Genomic DNA, 23,796 nt, shown 5'->3' on the forward strand with positions numbered 1-23,796 from the left:
GAAGAAGCCATAAGCAAAATTCTCGGTGCCCTGAACCCAGCTAATCACTTTACCGATATTCCCGCTAACGAGGTTAAAGACTTAACTCCTCTGCTCCTACCTCTCTGGACTGAGATCATTAACAGCTCCCTTCAACAAGGCTGCATACCAGACACCCTCAAAGTGGGACAAGTCTCTCCCATTCTAAAGAAACCCACGGCCGACCCCACAGACCTACACAACTACTGCCCTATATCCAACATCCCTACCCTGGCGAAACTACTGGAAAAATGTGTTTACCTCCAGCTAACAAGGCATAGTGACCACTTTGACCTCCTCAACAAACACCAATCTGGTTTCCGAGCGGGTCACAGCACTGAGTCTGCTATGACTCATATAATTTATGACGCACTACAAATCCTTGATCAGAATGGATCCTGCCTACTCCTTTTACTAGATCTCTCCCCAGCCTTTGACACGGTCAAACACGATAATTTGATAGATCTTCTGAAGCACAGAATGGGATTATCAGGATCAGTAATAAATTGGTTTATCTCATTTCCCCAGAATCAAAATCAACAATTCAAGGTCAACAACGCCATGTCTAAACCAGTCCCAGTAACGTTAGGAGTACCGCAAGGATCCTCTTTATCACCGACATTATTTAACTTTTTCAAAAAAACTCTCACCGAAATGCTTCAAGCATCTAATGTGTAATACCACATGTATGCGGATGACACACAACTATACCTTAAGATCCACACCTTAGATGACATCAAACTACTGAACACAACACTCAGGAATACCCAGTCATGGCTGGCAGAAAACCATCTCAAACTGAATGCTCTAAACAAGCATTTACAATGCAATGGTCTCAGCATTATTAAAGGTAGAGCTATTGGCATTGCTCATGACATTTATTTATTTATTTTTAAATCATAAATAAATAGCATTGTCATTTACATTGCCAATTGCTTAATCGATAAATAAATGGCATTGTCATTTACAATGCCAATGCTTAATCGCTCGTAAATGCATGGCCTATTGCATTTACACCCACACAGAGCCACACATACAGAGCCACCCACACAGAGTCATTCACATATAGCCACCCACACACACAGCCACCTACACAGAGCCACCCTCACAGAGAGCCACCCTCACAGAGAGCCCCCCACACACAGAGCCACCCTCACAGAGAGCCACCCACACAGAGAGCCACCCACACAGAGAGCCACCCACACAGAGAGCCACCCACACAGACTGAAAAACATAGCCTCAGGCATGCTTATGCAGTGCAGGGCTACTGCAGAGTGAAGTGAAGGTCGGGCATGCCCTGCCAGTGCACGGTGTCCTGAGGCTGAGAGTAAGGCAGGGGGACCAGTGGCACTGGACGTGGGACTGCAGAGCACAGGAGCTGAAGGGTAGGCCGGTCATATTCCTAGAGCTCTTAAGTTAGGGTTTTGCTTGGCATTCTGGTATCCGTGTATGCATTTATCTCATTAAACCAGGCACAGAAAAACAATTTGATTGGGTGAGCTCCTCGCGCACTGAATTAGGAAGCCTGAATCTAGGCGATGAATTGTTTACGTACTGAGGCGGCAACTGCAGGGGCACAACCAGGATTTTTCAAGAGGGAGGTTGTGGAGAGCAAGCTTGAACCCAGTATTTGAACCACCTCCCACCCCCAATGATTTCAATGAGTTGATTCAAGATGGGGACGTAAAACTTCCAGGCTCAGCCAGCAGAGCTACACTAAAGGAAACACAAACCTACAGGATATGGATTCAGACAAAGCTATCCCTTAAAGGCCCCAGCGTCACACTGCTGTTATCCCACATCTGTACCAGAATTTCCCTGATGAAGACTCAAACAGGAGACTTACCCTCCAAGCTGTAAAGGTCTTACAAGCTCTAGCTTCTAGACTGAAGTGTTCTGTCAGATTTCACGAAGCGTACAGTGTTAGTATTCACAAGTGATACAAACACATACAGTTTGAAATATTTGTAATTTTTATTATCTATAGATTGTTTTCAGACATGTTTTTATTGTTCTTAGGAAATATGTATTTAGACTATCTACTTTCACTTACATGACGTATATTTACTCTACGCATCCTTTGCTCTATTGTACTCCATTCCTGGACACATAATCTTCTGATACTTTGCAAAGTTTATGCTGCTATCCTGTTCTAGAGGAGTGACGAAGAAGTAGAACTATTTTTATTGTAAAAATGTGAGAAGTTGATCGGCTCTTTTTAATAAATATGAGAATTACTTTTATGTGCGGTGTGTTGCACTGTTGTTCTTTCATTGTGTACACTTTGATGGTTATTCATAACCGAATAAAGTATTTCTACTACTACATACAGCTTTACACTTCAGACAATAAAGCCTTCTCTCTGGCAAAGCAGAATGATCCCTCCGAGGGCACCGATCTTACAGACCGTGGCAATGAACAGAAAATCTAACTCTCAGGCTTCACAGAGTTTACTGGTTTAGTATGGAGAGAGCAGAACTATTCCTCAAGTAACTGGGGTCTAACATGCTGGGGCCTGAGGCAGCAGATGTAGCTCACGGACCAGGTTCTCAGACAGGAGAACAGTTTCTTAGGTTACACAGCCGTGACAGGCGAGGTTTTAGACAGCAGGGGTTCACTGTATGGCTGGGTAAGCATAGAGCAGATAAACCGAGAAAGTGGCCTGGAGTGCACTGATGACTGGGTAACAAGCAATTAGTAAACTAAATCCAGGGGTTTTCCCGGGTAATTTTGCTTACTTGTATAAAATAAAATTATGCAGCTGATCGGGTTCATGCATATTGGATTTACACCAGGCACTGGAATTATGTGGCAGTGTAGGACCAAATTATGAGCTAGTTGACCACGTATTGTGTTTTTATCTAGGAACCTATATCGATATTTCTATTTTATGCCCTTGTTCGGTTATATTCAATAATATCCCTTTAACGGCATAATAATCAAAACCATATTCAGTCGTAGCACATGCTGTCACATTAAGCAAGGCTACTTCCCCGGACTCCTAGAAAGCACAACGAGTTCTCTAAACAAACCAAACCTCCAGCAACCTGGGAAATCCCCCTTGCTTTTGTTTTGATTTCGTCCTAGAACTCCTGTAAAGCACTGTAAGAACGGCCAGTTCTTAGTGACATCTTTATTGACGTCTTATGTCCAAGGAGATTTCTCATGGATGTGAGGGATTATATGTCCTCCCTCAATCTTCTGGATGCATATTTTCATATTCCCATACATCATAAGTACCGACGTTTTCTTAGGTTCAAGGTGGCAGGGTGCCATTACAAGTTCAAGGTGGTGCCCTTTGTGCTAAAGTCAGCCCCAACAATTTTCACCAAGTGCTTGGCATCTGTGGTGGCTTTTCTCTGATGATCTGGTTACAAGGTATTCCCTTACCTGGACGACTGGTTGGTCAGGGTCCCATCCTTTCTAGCTGCCAGAAGATCTACGGAGGCCTGTGTTCAGCTTTTTTGCTCCCTAGGTCTCAAACTCAACAAGGAGGATTCTTCTCTCATCTCAACATGTAGAAGTCTTCTCTCATCCCTTCTAGATTGCTAGTATTCCTGGGAGCAGACCTGGATAGTACGCTTACAAAAGCTTTCCCCACAAATGAAAGAATTTTGCGCCTGCAGAATACAGTGCAGCCCCTACCATCAAAAAAGTGTGTTTCAGTAAAGACATGCATATCACTGCTAGGGATGAGGTCATCCTGCATCCCATTGATCCCACACTGCTGCTTACGAATGAGACCTCTCCAGGAGCAGCTCGATGCCTAGTGGACTCAATCGCGAGGCTCCTTCAACGACATTGTTTCTATCACACCAGAAATTACCTTAGTGATGTCCTGGTGGGGGTCAGAGACAACCTATCTTAAGGTCTATCTTTCCTCCCGACAAAGCCAGTGCTGGTGATGACATCAGATGATTCCATGGAGGGGGGGGGAGCCCATCTATAGGATTTACAGTCAGTCAGTCACAACACTTCATTTCGATTAATTAAAATCATAAAAAGACAAGCATAATCATAATTACATATATATACACATCATTTTTTACAGAATTCAATCATTGGATATATGTACAAGAGATAAAAATAGATGTAATCACAATACATTCAAATGTCAAGATATCGTGGATATATAGGATTTACAGATCCACATAAAGTAGTCACCTCAAAAGGCTCTGTGGCACATAAATCTCATGGAACTGAAGGCAGTTTTTCTGGGCCGCCAGGCCTTCCTACCAAGGATCAGGAAATCATCAATTCTCGTCCGCACGGACAACACCACCACCATGTTCTACCTACAGAAACAAGGTGGGACAAGATTTCATGTCCTCTCAGTCCTAGCACAGCTGATAGCCCAAAAGATATCAATGCAAGTTCAACATGTACCAGGACTCCAAAATGAAAGGGCCAACTGCCTCAGCAGAGACACCAAGCAATGTCATGTGTGGGAGCTCAACGAGGATAAGCTGCAAGGGTTTTTCACTGTTGAGGGTTTCCAACTCTAGTTCTATTTGCTACATCCAGCAACATAAAAATGCAGGTTCTTTGCCAGCAGATTTTCTCTGCCGGGCTCTCTGGGAAACGCCTTTCACTTCTCCCGGGAAGGATCGTTTGCTTATGCATACCCTCCGTTTCCTCTCATTCCAAAAGTTCTGCAGAAAATCAAGCAGGAATCTTGCCTTCTCATCCTTCTCCAATCCTTTTCCAGCTAATTGAGAATCTCCTTTCTACGAACCAAGGCCAAGTGGTTCATCCACAAATTCACACCCTTAATTTGTCAGCTTGGCTCCTCATCACACAGAACTCAGAGCATTAGCAATCTCTGAAGAATGTCAATCAATACTTCAGAAAAGCCTGAGCTGCTTTTACGCTTAAGTGATACTCGGCTAAATGGAAAAGATGTTGTTCATGATGTCAAGCACTCTTGTCATTTTCTGCCATTGCCTCCTCAATACTTTTTACCCTATCTATTGTATCACGCTAAGTCTGGCCTTGCTCATTCCTCCATTAGGGGGCACCTGGTGGCAATATCCAGGTACACACCACATTCTGGTCACTTGTCCTTATGGTCTAACAGTCTGGTCAAGGAGTTTATGAAAGGTCTCATCAGGGTCTCCCCATCGATAAGGCCTCCTCCAGTACTCTGGTAGCTAAACCTTGTCCTGTCACAGCGTATGAGGTCTCCCTGTGAGTCAAAAGACATATGCTACTTAAAATAGCTGTCATGGGAGGTTGTCCATCACGTCGTATAGCCGCATTAGTGAAATCCGGGCCTTTACCGCAACAGAGCCTGCCCTACAGTTTCAGGCAGAGTGGTCCTTTGGACCAATCCTTCTTTAATTCTTAAGTGCCTTCCACATTTCATCTAAATCATGGGCACTCACAAACATTCTGTCGGGGGATAAAATTACAGTGTGGTTTGTGGCGGAGGGCCGCACCCATAGGGATGGGGTAAGTGGGGGACGGGGCTAGAGTTAAAAAAATCAAATCCGTTGCAAAACATTAGACAATGCGACAATGCTGTATTTCAAAAGCAGCTATAACTACAAAGAGCAAATTTTGATAATACATTTTTATTAGCAGACAATAGCAATCTTAAGAGGCATTGCATAGCTTCATACACACTTGGACCCCAATTCCATCACAGGGTTACTTTTGGCCCATCCTTAGCGCAGCAATAGCCTGCAATGTCTTGCTAACGGAATGGCGGAAAGGCAAGGACCAAAAACTGAAGGAAGTCTAGAGGACTCCAAGAGTTTACTTTTTATTCCTGGAGCAAACTTCATGACCGCTGAGGCCAGTTTGAGAGGACCTCCCCCCCCCCCAGATTTTCTTCCCCTTCTGCCTGGCCTTCCTCCCTTTATGGTTTTATAGCGCAGACTCTAAGAAAAGTCCTTGCCACTGCTGGAAGGATGGGGGAAAGCGAGTCAGTCATTCTGAAGCAATACAAACACGACAAACTGCCATGGTGATGAAGACCACCACTTCTTTTACTGTTTACTTCATTCTTTCTCTCTGATATGTGTATGGGTTTCCCTTTGTCAATAGTAATGCTGTATGTCAAATATTAATGTTACCTACTGAATCTTCATCTGTGAAATGCTATCATATAAGAAAAGCTTTAAATACATAACAAATAATTGTTAGCATGCATTGAAGTATTTTGTGCTTTTGGTTTTTAGAAATTAGCAAAATGACAGGTGATTTTTTTGTTAGCTGCAGTTCCGGTGCCATAGCATCCTACAGGGCAGACGCCTTCATATCCACGCTGCCATACTGCCATCACACACCCTGGATCTACTACCCATAGGCACTACCAGTATAGCCGACTGTTCTGATCATTTTTGTGGGCATGCTATAGATGGCTTCCGAAGTCTTTCACAGCTTTGCATACACTGTTGCATAGAGTGGGCTTTGGTTCAGCCCCCTGCTCATGACTGGAAGGCTTTTTGTCCATTCCATTGCCACATCCTGATTTTATGTCTTTTCTCTCTATTCTTGTGCTGGTCCCACTCCTAGAGGAATTTGGCTTTTCCCTTGCTTTCCCATACAGTTATCTTTTGTTGTTTCCTCCCTCTGGCACAAAGTACTGACATCTCTCTCTCTCTCTGTCAATCAGTCTCTCTCTCTCTCCATCAGTCAGTCTCTCTCTCGGTCAGTCAGTCTCTCTCTCTCTTAGTCAGTCAGTCTCTCTCAGTCTGTCAGTCTCTATCTCTCTCACTCATCAGTCTCTCTCAGTCAGTCCCTCTCTCTGTCATTCTCTCTCTCTATCCACACTCTCTCTCTCCACTCTCTTCTGTCACTCGTAATATTGGGTTTCCCAAGGCAGGACGTTTTCAAAATTGCACCGCCAAAGCAAATAGCAACGAGCACCCCTGGTCTAATTTTGTGGTGAAATTGTGAAAAGCAAGGGGCCATGGGTAAATTATCTGCAAGGTCCGCGGGCCGCCAAGGAAGGCCTGCCGAGCCGTTGGCGGCCCGCGGGCTGTGCTATTAGAACTGTGGATCTAAATGAACTGGAGATTCTGCCTTTCTATTTTCCTGCTCCATCTTCACCTGCTGAATTTCAATGGGAATTGAGTTAAAAGCTTTGATACTACTATTTTACTGTTACCGTTGGACACTCATCATGACGATGGGGAAGATTCAAGCAGGTGAATTTCAAAAAGAAATCAATACTGGAGAACCACAGTGTACAGGTAAGTAACATATTTTTTTACCATTCTACAAAGACTTGATCTCTGAACACTCAGCTCCTACAGATTTTCACAAAACTTGTTTTTTAGTTAAATTTGGCTCATTCACTCTGAGTCATTTGAAGCTTTTCAACTTTCCTGACCTTTTTGTGTGGGATTACGCACTCATTACAGATGTTCCTGCGCAGCCACATTTCCTTTACTGTTTGTGGAGTGTCCTTTCTGTGACCGTACATATTGAGAGCCGTTCTCATGCTCTGCATTCTCTGCCTGTTGTATTCCCACAAAATATGTCGATGACGAGAAAGGATAAGAAGGAAAAGCAGAGATGGCACTAGGCCCTCAGTGGAGTAAGTTGTGGCTGGTTCTACCAGCAGGGACACATGGGGGGGGACTTACCTGAACAAGTATCGAACAACGATGTTGAGGATCCCCTTGCGAGACGCTCAAACCATATACACAAGGATGATAACCAGCAACATCAACATCACAGGTGTTCATCTTCGAGGACTTCAGAATGAGCATGCCAAAGCAGAATAATCTAAGAAACTCAGAGGTGTCATCACAGACAACTACCTGAATTAAATCTAAAGCGGATGGGTAAGCGGAGACTACAGAGGGAGGAGCTACGCGCCAAAAACGCTGCTGCCGCTGCTACTGACTGGCATCCCCGGGAGCTGTTGTTGGAGCCGTTGCTGGAACCGATAGAGCTGTTTGGAAACTGCCGCGGCCGCAGGAAACCGCTGAGGAAACCGCTGAGGGGGCACTGCGGGGGTCAGAGCGCTCGGACTGCTCGGATCGCTCTGATCACCTTGTATGACACTAAGAGCCCTAACGCCTTCACACGATCTGCAGGCTGCGAGCGCTGGGGCGCTGGGGCTGGGGCGCTGGAGTGCTGGAGCCCGCAGCAAGGCGCCACAGAAAAGCTGTTGGAAGCCAGGAACTACGGAGGGCGCTACTGTGAAAATCAAGGTGCAGGTACAGCTGTGAGCCACTGAGAGCTACTGGGAGACGGGAACCACGGGGGGCTCAGCAGTGAGAGCCCTGCATACGCCTGAGTTCTCTGGCTTCTGGCTTCTGATACTTGAACTCATGAGCGCTTGAAGCGCTTGAAGCGCTTGAAGTCTGCTTGAAGTTTGCATCATTGGCTTCCGATTGAGCAAAGAGTTAAGTTTAAAGCCCTCTGCTTAACTTTTAAAATTCTTAAACTAGCCTCTCCCCCGATTCTTTCACAGACTATTCTGCACTATGTTCCTGCTAGAGCTCTTCGCTCTGCTGGATTGAACCTTGCCACAGTGCCCCGCTTTAAACGGGCTAGAATGGGTGGTCGCTCGTTCTCAGTGCTGGCGGCTGCCCTTTGGAACTCTCTTCCAGCTCCACTCCATTCAATCCCAGACCTGTTTCTTTTTAGGAAGACCTTGAAGACCTTCCTCTTCTCCACAGTCTAGTCTGTTTTCCTGTCTTTGCCTTCTCATTTCGTGTTGTGTTATTTAGATCTCCAAGCGCCGGGACGCCTCTTAGCTGCGGCATCCGTGCGCTATATAAAAAATTAATAACATAACATAACATCCCGGGTTGGGTTGGGTCGAGTTGAGTGATTCCTGCGATTAAAGTTCCTACCTGTGAGTACCAGAGGGAGCACTCATTTTTCCTGCGCTTTCTGCTTTGTTATTGGGCTGATATTTCGCCGCAACCTCCCCGCCGCCGCCGCTGCAGTCCGGTCCATCCCCTGCGGCTGCTGAGTGCGGGGGAGGGCACTTGCCACCGGGACGGCAAGGACTACAGGTCCCAGCCTGCAGTGCGGCCGGAAGCCGCCACCTGAGGAATCGTGCCAGGAGGCGTTGTAAATTGGACTCCACCGCCGCGTCGCGGGAGCGCCCGGGCAAAGGGGAGGCCGGGCAGGGCCACCCCACTGACGTGTACTCCACGACGAGGATTGTGTATAAAATATCTCCTAGACCTTTGCGGTTATTATAACCACTACTGTCCCAGTTGCCAGACGGGGGTCGGCGTGTGGCTCAGACTAGGTCACTGTTGAATCGCCCAGGCCTCGGCCAGAGTGGTTCGTGATTCACTGCATGGAATTTGTGGAGTTTGTGTCTTAACATTTATTTATACACACTGTCAGTTCCCCCCTACTTCGTGTCATTCATAGTGGGGTGGTAAACAATCTTAGGTCTTGTTAAATTGCAACTATAATGGTAATGTCTGTAAGGCGACTACGCTCACAGTCAAAAGCAAAAACCGCAGAATCTTTAGTATCCATGAGCAGTCTGAGTCCCCTAAAACCTCAAAAAACTATCAGACGCCGTAGACCCGGCGCTCATCTGTCTTTATTGAAATCCTACCCATCGGTAAAGTCAATGTTTACCAGTAAGGGAAGGAGCTTTAAGTGTGGGATAGGGCAAAAAAGTGGTGATGAAGAGTTGGAGGGGAACTTAATGGAGGGGTCAATGGACTCTGAATTGATAACAGAGAACAGATTGGATGGATACGCGTCAAGTCGGGAGGGACTTTACCCTGTTGTGACTATACTAAAGGTGAATGGGGGAGATTGTAAAGTAGTACCCCCTCCATTAGATAGCAGGATAGATGTACAGCAAGCAGTGAACGAGGAAAATAAATCTGATATGGAGGTGGAAGTGGTCCATCAGAGGCCAGAGGTAATAGAATATGTTAAGAGGAATGGAGGCGAAACTAAGGAAATTGTGCCAAACTCTCCCCTAGCAGACCTAATCACTCTTATTGAAAATGTAGAAGATAAAGTAAACGTCTCACACAGGAGCTTGATGGACTGTTCATTAACAGAAGAAAATGCTGTTTCTCGAAAAATAGAACAACAGAAAGAACAGAATTTGCTAAATGGGCAGGTTAAAGCCGAGGACATTACTCTCCCGGACTTAGCCTTCCCACTAGAAAAGAATGCTGAACGAGTAATGCATCTAGCGAAACTGCACTTGCAGGGGGGGGACTCAGAATGTCATTCGATTAAACTACTATTGTCCTCCCATATAGGAACACAAACACATATGCCTATCATGTATAGTAGCACCTCTACAGATTTGTCTATGATTCCGGACTTACATGATCTATCAGGCGTGGAACCTTCAATGACACCTAACGATGTGGTGGGGATTCCTTTGTACCCCTCGCCGATAAATGAGATTGTAGGGGCAGATGGGTTAATGAGCACATTCTCTAAATTAGAAAAAATCCTATCTGCAATTCTGTCCCTGATGGAGTAAAGAACTGCAGGCAGATTTTGTAAACTTCAAGTCTGTCTAAAGCTAGCTTTAATGCTCCTGTAAAAGCCCTCTCCCTGAGGGAAGAGTTATCGGAAAATGCTTCCCCTAAACTAGATGCTGTGCGAGTTTTCCCAATTTTTAATATGAGTAAGCCAAATAAAACCATATTACAACAATTAGATGAAGCAAAAAACATCTTAGAGAGCTCAGCTGTAGGAGAAGACTCACTAGACACAATCTTAAATATGAGTAAGCAGAAGAAAACTATACCACAACAACTAGATGAAGCAAATGATATTGCAGAGAGTCCAGCTGAATTGGTGAATTGTAGATATTTTAAAAAATATTGTGTGTAATAATTTTTTGTATCAGTATTTTATTGAAGCACTATTGGCACTTTGATAGACCGTTAAAAATAATAATACCATTCAACCCTTACTGCTTCAGATCATATTTGTAGGAATGTTAATTAACTATGTATGTTGCATTACAAAGTACTAGTAAAGCATTTGCACTTTAATTAATGCATTAGCACTTTAGTTAGTACTGTTGAAAATAATTGCTGCTATTTTCGATTTTCTTCTTGACATGATCATCTCCTAACAAAAAAAAAAAACTTTTTTAACACCCTTTGTGTCTCTAAATGTTTGTCTTTGCTGATAACCGATTGTTTTTAGACTAAAAGCCGATTGATATGATACTTTTGCCCTGCAATGTGACGTATTAGATTACTTACCCTCGCAGTTGAAATTTAGTGAAAATGAGGTATTAATTTTTGTATTTTAACAACTGATGTTTTTAGTAAACCAGATTTACGAGGCTAACTATATTGTATCGATAGGTGTAATTGTGAAATTGTTTTTTATCTCTTTGATTTGTATGAAAAAGCTGTTTTTATTCTGTATTTTATGTGGAATTCCAAATCATAATAAAAATAAATTGTATTGGGTAAACTTTCGGGGGCAGATTTACAATTACTGGCGCATACCTGCATATCGGCAAGGATGCGCCAGTAATTGTGCGCCGCAGCTCCGCCACCCTTGATGCGCCGCATTTATAATACATATTATACATGGGGCAAAAACGGCACAGATGCGTCACGCATCTGTGCCGTAAAAGCGGCGCATTGCTGGAGTTGCGGCGCAAGCGCAACGCAGCTCCAGCAATGATCAGGGGGGCCCTATGTGTACAATGCTGCGTCAATCCTTACGCCTGCTTCAAGCAGGCACAGGGTTTTGATGAAGCATGGGCCCAAAAGTGACTGAGTGAAATCTTGTAGATTTCACTCAGACACTTTTGGGAGGCGTTCCTGAGCTGGAACGCCTCCCCCTGCGATGGTACGCCTCTTCTGGCGCAGGGCTTTACAACGTGATGCATCTGGGAGATGTGTCACGTTGTAAATACCCCGCACCATGGTGCATCTTTTGCGCCGCCGCTGCATCACAGAAGTGACGCACCGGCGGCGGCGCAAGGGGCTTGTAAATCTGCACCTGAATCTCCAAGAAAGATCCTTTTGCAACCCCAGAAAACGCAAATTGCCATGTCCATGTGGCCAGGCTTAATGAACCCAGATCCAAGGTGAATGGTCTCTGGAGCTGCTGGGCAGAGAAATAACTTTAAGGCTGTCCAATCACCTGGATTCCAAGCGTGAACTTAAAGGGAAGGCATAACAAGAATAATCCTGAGAGCCTCAAGATGACCGCGCCAGTGGTGCTGTACAGAAAGGAGTCACTTATCAAAGTGACTGCAAAGAAGAAGGCTGTGCAAACAATTTCATGGGAGAAGGTCACAGGGCACAGTACTCTACCACAATGTACATCCACTGTCATTAGAAGCCTGGCTCTGTAATTCTTGCAATGGGGATACTTCACCCTTTCATCTCATTGCATAAACATACTAAGGGAAGCACAAAGAAACCTTCACTGAGGTTATCATATTCTTTCAATTCAACAGGCTCTGTTGATGGGGTTTCAAACATTGTGTCAGACGTCAGTGAAGCATCAGATCTAAGTATCCAATCACTTGCCAATGTACTGCAGCATTTGATATACAAAATGGAGTTCAGGAATGCAGTGAAAGGCAAGTGATCATTTGTAAGAACACTGATGTATGGAGAGGTGGAAGGTGGGAAGGCCCTTTGTTGCTGGTCCATGGTTCAGACAAGGGCATCAGAAGGCAAGTCCAAGATTAATGATTCAGGGGTAAGAGTGGAAATGAGGGAAATAAAGCTCGGTTACCTGTGATGAAAATGCTTGGCAAAAGATGCCTGAAGGCTTTCCCCCTTCCCCTGAGTTTGCATCCAAATTGTGTCCCTAGCACCATGTTTCTGTTTTTCCCTCCTCAGTTCCCTCAGGAGGGTCCATCCCAGTGTGGGGTTTTCTTGCTATTTTTAACTTACAGCTGGATCCTGTCTGAAAGTCAGCAAACCCTTCATCGCCTGTCAAAATGGCACCCTAGCACTATCCTGGAAGCTGGGGAGATAGTTACAGCCTTCTACCTCCTGCCAATGGTAAGCTAAACGTTGTTGTATACCAACCTCACCTTTGCTATTATTGACAATATTGAAAGATCTGATTCTGGGGTTGTTGTGCTCCCTTATAGAACCACACTTCTGTGCCTTCTGGTACAAGCAGTGCCAAGTGAGAGGGAGGGCTGCTTTGCATTCACATCCACTTTCTCCCTATGAGTGGGCTCTGATACACATGAATTGTGACAGGCTTTGGTTCCACTTAGAGGGGAGAGGGTGCAGACTAACTTCTCACTCTGAGTTACAACACAGAAGCCTCTGAGACACTTGTGACACATTGATCGGATGAATCTCTTACACATAGCAAAGACACGCCTGCGATGTGCATCCATAAAAGTACATTTAGGAATGGCAACACCATATAGAAAACAAGTGTTTGCAATGCAATAGATTGCGCATTTGTGAGGGTTGGAGCTATTGGCGTTGTAAATTACAATCGGCCTCATTTATGAGTTTTGACGTAGGCAGCACTGCAGGCCTTCCTGTTAGATAGGGTGCATTCCTGTACTTTTCTCCTGTGCTGACAGACAATGGGCTGCCGTGCGCCAACACAGGCCCCTTTGCACCATGGAGCAAGGGTGCCTGCATTGCGGGGATGATTATTTTTGTGCAGGAAGGAAAACTTTCCTGCACAAAAACAGTCACAAGAGGAAGTGTCCTCTTGCTATGTGTGCTGCAGAATGCAGAACACAGAGAAAAAGAGAAAACAAGGAGAAATAAAGATATGTCTCCTCCTTGTGCCTCCCTTACGCCTTCCCTGGTAAAGCATATGTTTTAGGCACGCCTCAGAATTACGATTTCTTGTAAATCTGGGGCAGTGTCAAAAAGCCATGGATGGTTCTGGGAACGCCCCCCAGCAACACCCATTGCACACCCCTCTAACTCAGAAAACTGTGTTAAAGGGAACAATATTCACAAGACAGCATTATGCAAAAAAAGTGGCTTAGTGCTTCCGGGTAAAATAAAAAGAAGGCTCCTGTGCCACCGCAGCGTCACAAAAAGTGATGTATCGGTGGCACAAGGGGATTATAAATAAGCACCAATTTTTTTTACCTATGTAGTATGTTATATAAGAAAAATTTCTACATGGAAACAGCATATTGGGAATGGGCCACAGAAGGACAGAGTGGGAAGCATGCATCACAGCCCATCTTTCCGCTCTCTACACCAACACCTACGAAGGCTCCACTGGCTTCCTGTGGAGAAAAGTCACCTTCAAAATGCCCAGTCACACCTAAAAATACCTACACAACACCGGACCCAAATACCTCAACGACAGAATCAACTTCCACGTACCCAAAAGAAACCTCCGATCTTCCAACCTTGCACTGGCCAAAACCCCCCACATCCACAGAGCCAGAGCAGGCGGAAGATCGTTCTCTCATCTTGCAGCCAAGACCTGGAACGAGCTCCCGGCAGACATCAGACGAGCCCCCTCTCTGAACACCTTCAGGAAGACCATCAAGACCTGGCTCTTCAGCGGAACAGATCTGCGGACCCCTCCCCCTCAGCGCCTTGAGGCCCTCGTGGATGAGTCCCGCGCTTATTATCCCCCTGATTGATTGAATAGTAGGAGAGGCTTGGCTAGCATATCAAAGGGTAGGAACCCTTTGAGGCTCACCGCCCTGAATGCTGCTCCTGCTTGGGCATAGGTGTGAAGCACCTCCACCCCAAGCAGCTTTTGTCCCTGACGAAGAGCTCACTTCAGGGGGTCAGAAACATGTCTGTGTGTGGAAGGCTGGTGCAGACTAGTCAGCTGGAGGGAGCTGTTTGTTTTTCAGGGGGCATCCCTAAGATGCCCTCTGAGGGTGTTTTGTAATAAATCCAGCACTGGCATCAATATGGATTTATTATGCTGAGAAGTTTCAAATCAAACTTCATAGCATTCAGTAAAGCCATCAGGGAGCTGCAGAATTCATTATGACAAACTCCCAGACCATGTTCTCAGTATGGCTTCACTGCACATACAATGTCTAAAAATGGACTTAGACACTGTAGGCAGACCCTTCAGGATATCGCGATTTCACGATTTGCCATGAAATCAGCACTTTTGTAAAAATGCCGCGATTTTTACAAATTGCCCGCGAAATCGGCACTTTTGTAGAAATCGCGCTGCATTTTTACAAAAGCCGCTATATCCTGGGGGGTCTGTAAACTGTTGGCTGTGGCTAAGACAGACAGAGACAGCCAAAGAGATCCCTCTTGGGTGCTATGGCATATTTCCATTTCAAACACATCATTCGTGTGCGTATACTATTTAAAAAGTGTAAATGTACGCGGCGTTTCTATTTTCTTTCCGAAGGTTTGATTATATATATGTTTCAGCACTCGTGTTAGAAGCGGGAGACATTATTCAGTGTCAGGCATATTTAAACTCATGTGTCCTCGTAATTTCGGCAGTCTTCTCTTCTGCCTCTGGGTGCTGGCCTTTTCCCAGCATTCCTCGGCTGCTCGCCTCCTAGCAAAACAATTATGGGTTACAACCGATGCAGGGACTGAGGAACCCCGTGCGACCTGTGACGAATCTGTTTAAAGAGGAATGACACTCTGTTTGCTTCTGTTTGCTTCATGTGTACATTGATGTCTGCAAAGTATTGTCTCTAGTTTTTATTTGGATAGATTTCTGATTTTGTTTTTCAGATACATTTCTGTGCTGTACGAAAAAAACAACGTGAGGTGTTGGCCTTAATAAAGAACAAGCATTTGGAAGTCCACTTTGCTAAATGAAAATCCGGAAAATTAACCCGCTCAGTGGGTGTCCTGGCCCCCTTGCCCAAAGGAAGCCTCGCTGTATTGGCGGGTGGGTAGGATAGCAGGGTTGACACTGAAAACAAGCCCTGGGACCTTTAACATACTATACAAGCCGCGCTATAAAAAAAGAGTTAAAAATTAAGGTATAATAAAAAGAGGAGGAAGACACTCGATTTGTAATCGTCAGCTCATACAATTCAGAGTGTTGGATAATATGTCACTCCTAAAGGGTAATTCAATTATACTGCTGTCAGATAACACTTGTTGGATTGCAATGTTTTTTTTTTTTTTTTAATGAAAAGCGATGGCTTAACCATCGTTAGACTGGTGAGTACGCAGGGGTGCCCACATATTGCGCGAACAGGAACTCGCACCACAGAGCAAGGTCAACAGGAATTGACAAAGTCCACAGGTTGGGCCACTTTGTAGTCTGGTTTTAAAAGCTTTACTAAAGTACAGAGGGGCAGATTTCATTACAAGAACGGAGGCTCACATTATGCAATGACTTTTAATTGCAGATCCAAGCCAGTCGCATCACAATATAAAGGTTCCAATAAGAACACTGAGATAAAGTAAGACATTACACATAGCAATCATCAGCCTCTTTTAAATGCGGCTCCAAGCAGATAAGTAGCTCATTATCTTCTCTAAACCTACTTTCTCTAATATTGTGTTTTTGGTAACAATTTGGATTTATATTGGGGTTTATGTGAAGGGTGGCTTTATCCCCTCCTTCCCCCCCTCCTTCATGATCTGCAATTTATGGAGATCATCCCCTCCCTCTGGTTGGATAACCTCTATTTACCAGGTTGTTGTTTAATTATGTGCATTTGCTCAGTGATTTCGTTCAGTATGCCTTAGCCCAGGTAGTTTACTTTACTTTCCTTATTTTATTGTACATCCCGCTGTTGTTTGCCTTTTTTTCTGTCCAAAACCTTGTTTGAATAATGTATAGATATCAAACGCTGTATTCCTCATACCGTCGGCTCTCACAACGAACTGGCATTTATGTAGATTAAACCAGCGTTGGTCTACTCACCCTGTTTCAGCCCAAAACTCCGCTCTTAATCTATCGGTTTTGTAACGCTTTTGCGTGCTTAGGACAAGCACTACCCTTCTCGCGCTCCCATCGAGTGATCCCACGCTCACCTTTCATCTTTGAACAAGCATTCAAAAGACAAGCGTTGTTCCGAGTTACTTGAACCTCACCCCCATTTGGCCCGCAGGCCCCGTCCTCAAGGAAATGATATGTCACGCATTAGAGGAAAGTTCCTTGGCGAGAGCCACGCTTCATGCACGTCTCGACTAGGAGCTTTCCTCACTCTCTAACAGTTGAACATCAGCTGTAATATACATTAATTATAAGAATTACCAAATTAATGTACAATTAATTCTAAAATCTGGTTTTGGCAAATAGCAAAAGGGCCCCTTAACCCGAGGCATATTATATTCAGCCCCTTATAATTTGCCCTTGAGGGGAAAACTATCACTTATATTAACATATTTTTAAAGTGAGAGAATACATAGGGCGAATAGCTTTTTAACATTTCTTTTACCTAAAAAAAAAAAAAAAAGAAGGGCAATATGGAAAATGTTTCTGACTCAGATTCAGATATAAACAATGCTACACTCCCTAATTTTAATAAGGAGGATTTTCGCATTATGATCCAGAAAGAAATGAAACCCTGTTTTAGGGAGACCTTTGCTCAGTTTGCTCCTTATAAGAGACCACTTCCTTCTCAAGAAGATGTGTCTGCTGTTTTTATTCATGATAAAGTTGGAGCTAAACGTACCAGGAAAAGCAACCACACAGCTACCGAGACGCATGTGAGCACGGGAGGTCCTAGCACCTCTGATATTATTGGTGGTCTTAGCACCACACATTTTTGGATGGTCTTCGCACCTCAAATAATAGAGATGTCTTTTATGACACACTTCATTCGGGTGCCCCTTACGGCCCAAATACCTTGGATGCCCCTAGCGGCTCATTGCTTCAAAGTGCTCAGGATTACCATGAGTGTTCAGATGAGGACGAGGATATAGACCCAGACGAATACGTTCTGAATTTAGATGATGAGGACGTAGGAATTTTTGAAGAGGAGGATGAAACCCCTTCTACTTCCGAAGATAGTATTCTAAACCCCCTGGGAGAGGAGATGTTCTCCCCCCTAAATCTAAAACATCCCCGTTCCTCACAATGGTCTCCCCAGGAGCATGTCTCTAAATTTATGAAAAAATGGATTTGTTTCCCTCTTGAAAGAGGGACAAGGAATATTCTAAGGGCTGAGTGTTCAAGACCCTCAATCAATGAGAAAGCTTGTTTTGCCCCTAATATGGACCCCAAATTAATTAAGTACCTTTTTAGACTTGGGCGTGACCCTAGGAAAGGTCTTGAAAAAGCCTTTAAAGGGTGCCAAGATCGCCTACCGAACATGCTTGGTCCATTGAGAAGAATTCTTGACTCCGCTGAGGAATGTTACCTTAAAGGTACCCAGCTTGATACAGATCTAATAAGAGGTTGGAGTCAAAGAGCCCTCATTCTCCTAGGTAATGCTAATACTAACATTAACGCTGAAAGGCGTAGGCTCATCCTTTTTAAACTAGACCCTAAACTCACAGATATGGCTGAGAAGGAGCCTTCCTCGAATCCACAAGGCCTGCTCTTTGGTGAAGAGCTTATAAGATCTTTGGGAAAGTACGTCTCAACTTTTACTGCTCTTGATAAGGACCAAAAGAATATAAAGAGAATTTTCAGCAATAATGTTTTTGGAAGGGCCGGAAGAGGGGGGCCTTTCTTCCCGCCGGTATAACCAAAGGCCCTACCAGAGATCACGCCCCTTCGGAAGAGGCTCATACCAGAGTAATTACTACAACACCTCCAAACGTGGAAGAGGAAATCGAGCAAAAGGTGGAAGATCTCGATCATCTTTCTCATCAAACCCTCCAAGTAAGTTCCCTTCATTTACTTTCTCCTTCTACCCCTCCAAAAGTGGGAGGCAGACTGAAACTCTTTCGAAAAAATGGGAGGAAATAACTCAAGATCTGTGGGTACTGTCCACAGTAATAGGCTTTATGATAGATTTTGTTCAAACTCCGTTTCAAACCTCATTCCCAAGGGATATTCCCATCTCAGTAGAGAAGGAGAAAATAGTAGAGGAAAAGATATCCTCTATGCTCAAAAAAGGAGCGATATTAGAAGTTCCCCTGGATTCCCTAACCTTTGTAAGCTCTTTGTTTCTTGTCGAGAAAAAAGGAAAAGGTTGGAGACCGGTTATAAATTTGGAGGGCCTGAACAAATTTCTCGTTTACAGGCATTTCAAAATGGAAGGAATACATCTCCTAAGAGACCTTCTTCAAAAAGAAGACTGGTTAGTCAAACTAGATTTGAAAGACGCCTACTTCACTATCCCTATGGCGGAAATACATCAACCTTACCAACAGTTGCTCTCCCCTTCGGGCTTTCGTCCGCCCCTTGGTGTTTTACCAAGGTAATGAGAGCAGTAGCTTCCTTCCTAAGAGAAGCTTCATAGTCAACAAAGAGAAGTCTATTCTAACCCCCTCCAAATCTCTGGAGTTTTTGGGTTTCACTCTAAACACTTCCAAGTGTCTTCTCCTTTTACCTCCTTCAAAAATCTCGAAGATCAAGAAAGAGATTAGTCATGTTTTAAGACAGGAAGACATCCCTTTAAGGGAACTGGCAAGACTTCTAGGCCTCTTATCTTCTTCCATTCAGGCGATCTTCCCAGGCCCTCTGAATTACCAGGCCATACAAAGGATAAAAGGAAGGGCGTTGAGGTCTGGTCTTTGGTACGAAGATCGAATCACCCTAGATTTGGAGGCCAAAACAGAACTGAACTGGTGGTAAGAAAACCTGGAAGCTTGGAATGGGAAAGCAATTTTCGGGTCAGAACCGGACTTTGTGCTGGAATCAGACGTTTCCCTTCATGGTTGGCGTGCTTGTTTCCTAGACCAGAATACTCTCAGGAAGAGTCATCTCACCACATCAATTTCCTAGAACTTACTGCTGGTCTATACGCCCTTATGAGTTTCAAACACTCCATTCAAGGGAGATCGGTTGTTCTGAAAATGGACAATGTTTCGGCAGTGGCCTACATCAATCGGTTAGGAAGTACGAAGTCTGTTGACCTTTCGAACCTAGCAAGGAAACTCTGGATGTTCTGTTTAGAACACAAAATTGCCCTCACAGCGGAATACTACCCAGGGAAGTCGAACGTTTCTGCGGATTGGAATTCCAGATTCCTTTCGGACTACAGCGATTGGAATCTGAACGTTGCTGTCTTCGACTCACTAAATTCTTATTGGGGTCCATTCGAAATAGACCTATTTGCGACCCGTCTCACCTCTCAACTAGAGCGTTACTTCAGCTGGATGCCGGATCCCGGCGCACAGGCAGTGAACGCATTTCTCCAACCCTGGTGAGGGATCAATGCTTATGCCTTTCCCCCATTCGCAATGATCCAGAGAGTCTTGCAGAGAGTGAGGCAGGACCGATGCTCTCTAGTCCTAATAACTCCCTTCTGGCCATCACAGGCGTGGTTCCCCACTGTTCTGGAACTGACCTTCGAAATTCCATTTCTCATTCCTTCCCTGAAAGATCTCCTTACGGATGTAAACGGAGATCCTCACCTAATGACCCTATCAGGGAGTTTGAACCTTCTTGCCTGGAAAGTGTCAGGCGATCTAACGAAGTCTCAGGACTTTCGTCATCAGCTTCTACTCTCCTCAGAGAGTCATGGGCACCGAGAACTCACTACAGATACAACAATATCTGGAAATGCTGGCTTCGTTGGTGCATGGAGAGGGATTTGGATCCCACTCAAGCACCTATCGTTGATATAGTGAATTTCCTCGCTGAACTCTTCGACAAGGGATTGAGTTATAGATCAATCAACTGTTATAGATCGGCAATCTCTGCTGGTCAAAATGTGATTGTTTGTAGGGTAATGAAGAGCATTCGTCTAAAGAGACCCCCAAGGCCGAAATATGATACTCTCTGGGATGTGAATTTGATTCTAGATCTCTTCACTTCCTGGCCAGATAATTCATTTTTAAGCAGAAAGTTTATTTCTTTTAAACTCGCAACTCTTCTTTGCCTTATCTCCTGTCGTAGAGTTTCTGATGTTAAAGCTCTGGAGATTTCCAATAGGTCATATAATGTATTTGGAGTTAAATTTGAGGTCTATAGAAGAACCAAGACCATGTCTGATTCAATCTTCTATCCTCGTTTTGATCCTTCTCCGAAACTTTGTGTAGTCGAATGTATGAAAGCGTATGATATGACAATGTCTAATCTTCGACCGCTTAATGAGAATCAACTTCTCATTTCCTTCGTTAAGCTTCATAAGGCTATTTCCTCCACTTCTATTGCCAGATGGGTTAAGCCTGCTATGTCTTTAGCTGGTATTGATATTTCCAAATGTCAAGCTCATTCTCTTAGAGGTGCCATGGCAAGTAAGTCTCTTTGGTCCGGAGGTAAGTTGGATGGTATCCTTAAAGCTGCTGACTGGTCTAATGCAAGTACCTTCGCAAGACATTATTGTAAACCAATTGAACACATGTCTAATGTAGTTTTACAGGGCTACCAACATGCATAATGTAGCCTCCGTTCTTGTAATGAAATTGCGATTCTCCTATTATCATGCCTAGAGAATCTAGATTTCATTAAAGACACGGAGGCTCACATTATCCCACCCAACCCTTCCCATGGTATTGGGTATTACTTAACATGATGTTATTTATCATCTTGATGTTATGTATTTCAAAATGTTTATTATTTATTGTTCAATTGTTCATCTGGATATGAGTTGGATTCCTTTGTTTTTAGGATACAATTTTATTGTCCTCTTTCTTTCAGATAACCCTTCTACTTAATCTACTTTTGACGTGTCATCATCAGGAGGTCGATTGGCTGTCTTCTTCTTCTTCAATTTTGCTTCCATTCACTTCGAATCTTCTGGAATCTACTGGATCTACTTTCGCCGAATTTAAAAGAGGCTGATGATTGCTATGTGTAATGTCTTACTTTATCTCAGTGTTCTTATTGGAACCTTTATATTGTGATGCGACTGGCTTGGATCTGCAATTAAAAGTCATTGCATAATGTGAGCCTCCGTGTCTTTAATGAAATCTAGATTCTCTAGGCATGATAATAGGAGAATCGCAATTTACAAGCCACTTGTGCCTCTTTTACGCTGCCGTTGCGTCACTTTTGTGACACAGCCGTGGCGCAAAGACATCGCCATGCTGCGGGGTATTTACAACGTGACGCACCTGGGAGATGCATCACGTTGTAAAGCCCTGCGCCACATGTAGGCGTTCCGGCGCGAAGGGGGGGGGGGGGCGTTCCGGCACAGGAACGCCTCCTAAAAGTGGCTGAGTGAATGTAATTGGGCAGGCCACGAGCAATGCTGGAGTTGCGTTGCGTTTGCGACACGACTCCAGCAATGCGCCACCCTTCTGACAGGAGATGCGTCATGCATCTGTTTATCCTTGCGCCATGATGCGCTGCATTGTAAATGCGGCGCGTCTGTGGTGGCGCATGGGTAAACTTGCATGACACATCCGATCTGGCACATCTCTGCTGATTTGCAGGGATGCGCCAGTCATCATAAATCTGCCCCCTGGGCTTTAAATTCAACAAGCAACTATCATTTCACACTCAAATCAATTCTGTGGTGGGCATGGGCTTTGCCATCCTTCGTGTCCTTAGAACATTCTTACCTCTCCTCTCAGGCTAGAAAACAGGAGACCCAGGCCTTGATAACCTCAAGACTCAACTACGGAAATAGCCTGTATGTAGGTTTTACCAAATGAAGGAACGTGTTGGTTCTATAAAGTAACACTGGAAAATGTTTTTTCTACCAAGTAGAGCAGTTTTCCGCAGTAAAGAACAAAATGCTATCTGAAACAATAATGCCTAGAAAGTAAGGAGGGGCAACATCGAGACCACGTGCCACCTGTCGCCCATTCTAAACTTCCATCAGCTGGAGACTGTTTCCCTGCAGACTTGCACCTCCCTCAGGGACTGCACTTCTGGGCATGGTGGGAGACGGGTGGGAGCTGAGGGGGGAGGGATTGATCCACACGTGATGGCCAGACACACACGTAGCCTCTCGTTTCGTGAATGGCGAGCTATCTTTAGCCTCCGACCCGAGTGATGTCATTTAATGGTCATGGAAACGCTAGCGGCAGCCAGACATGAAACCTACCGTAGATGTGAGCCTTCACCCACCGCAGCAGGAGAGCTTCATGTTGTTAAATAACTAAAAAAACGAAGATATCTGTGTTTGTTGTAGAAAAAATGGCCTCATAAAATGCCGCAAAATTGCCGCTAAATTTCTATATTTGTGCCGCTAAATTTGCTAATCCATGCCTCAATCCGGGGGGATCGGTGTAGGGGCACATTGCTCAAGCAGCTTTGCCCTCGCCTGTGGTATAGTAAATGTAATTTGTACTTGTAAAGGACACTAATACCCCAACTGGGGTGTCCTGGCGCTGTAACGCATACCGCTGTGGAATCCTTCCTGGCTTTTCCATATGAAATGTCCACTCCTGGGCACTCCCAAGGTGAAGCTAGGCATCCCAGCGCTGCGGCGATTAAGCAAGCTGTTGCCCAGAGTTGCAGAGTGGGACCCATGATTAGAATAGGCACCGATGCGAGAATTATTAGGTCCGAGGAAATTGAGCCCAAGACTCGCTGAGGCGGGAATTGAACCGTGGTCCCGGGCCAGACCTCTGCATCAGGGTCTGCTGCTCTAACCATTGAGCCACACTTCTCCAGATAGTGCACCCTGCCTTAGGGCTGTGCGCCTGCTAGAGGGGTGACTTACCTATGCCGCATGCAGTGTTTGTAAGCATGGCATACAGGGAATGTGTGCCATGTCGACTCTAAAGTTTTGTCTGCATAAAAACACACAGTCTGCAATGGCTATGTGTTAGGTTATGGCTCTCTGAGTGTGGCACAATACATGCTGCAGCCCTTAGAGACCCTCTCTGGTGCACAGGTCTCCCAGAATATTCCAGGTAGGTTAACTTCAGA

This window comes from Lissotriton vulgaris, chromosome 7, assembly GCF_964263255.1.
Source record: "Lissotriton vulgaris chromosome 7, aLisVul1.2, whole genome shotgun sequence".
NCBI classification, from domain to species: domain Eukaryota; kingdom Metazoa; phylum Chordata; class Amphibia; order Caudata; family Salamandridae; genus Lissotriton; species Lissotriton vulgaris.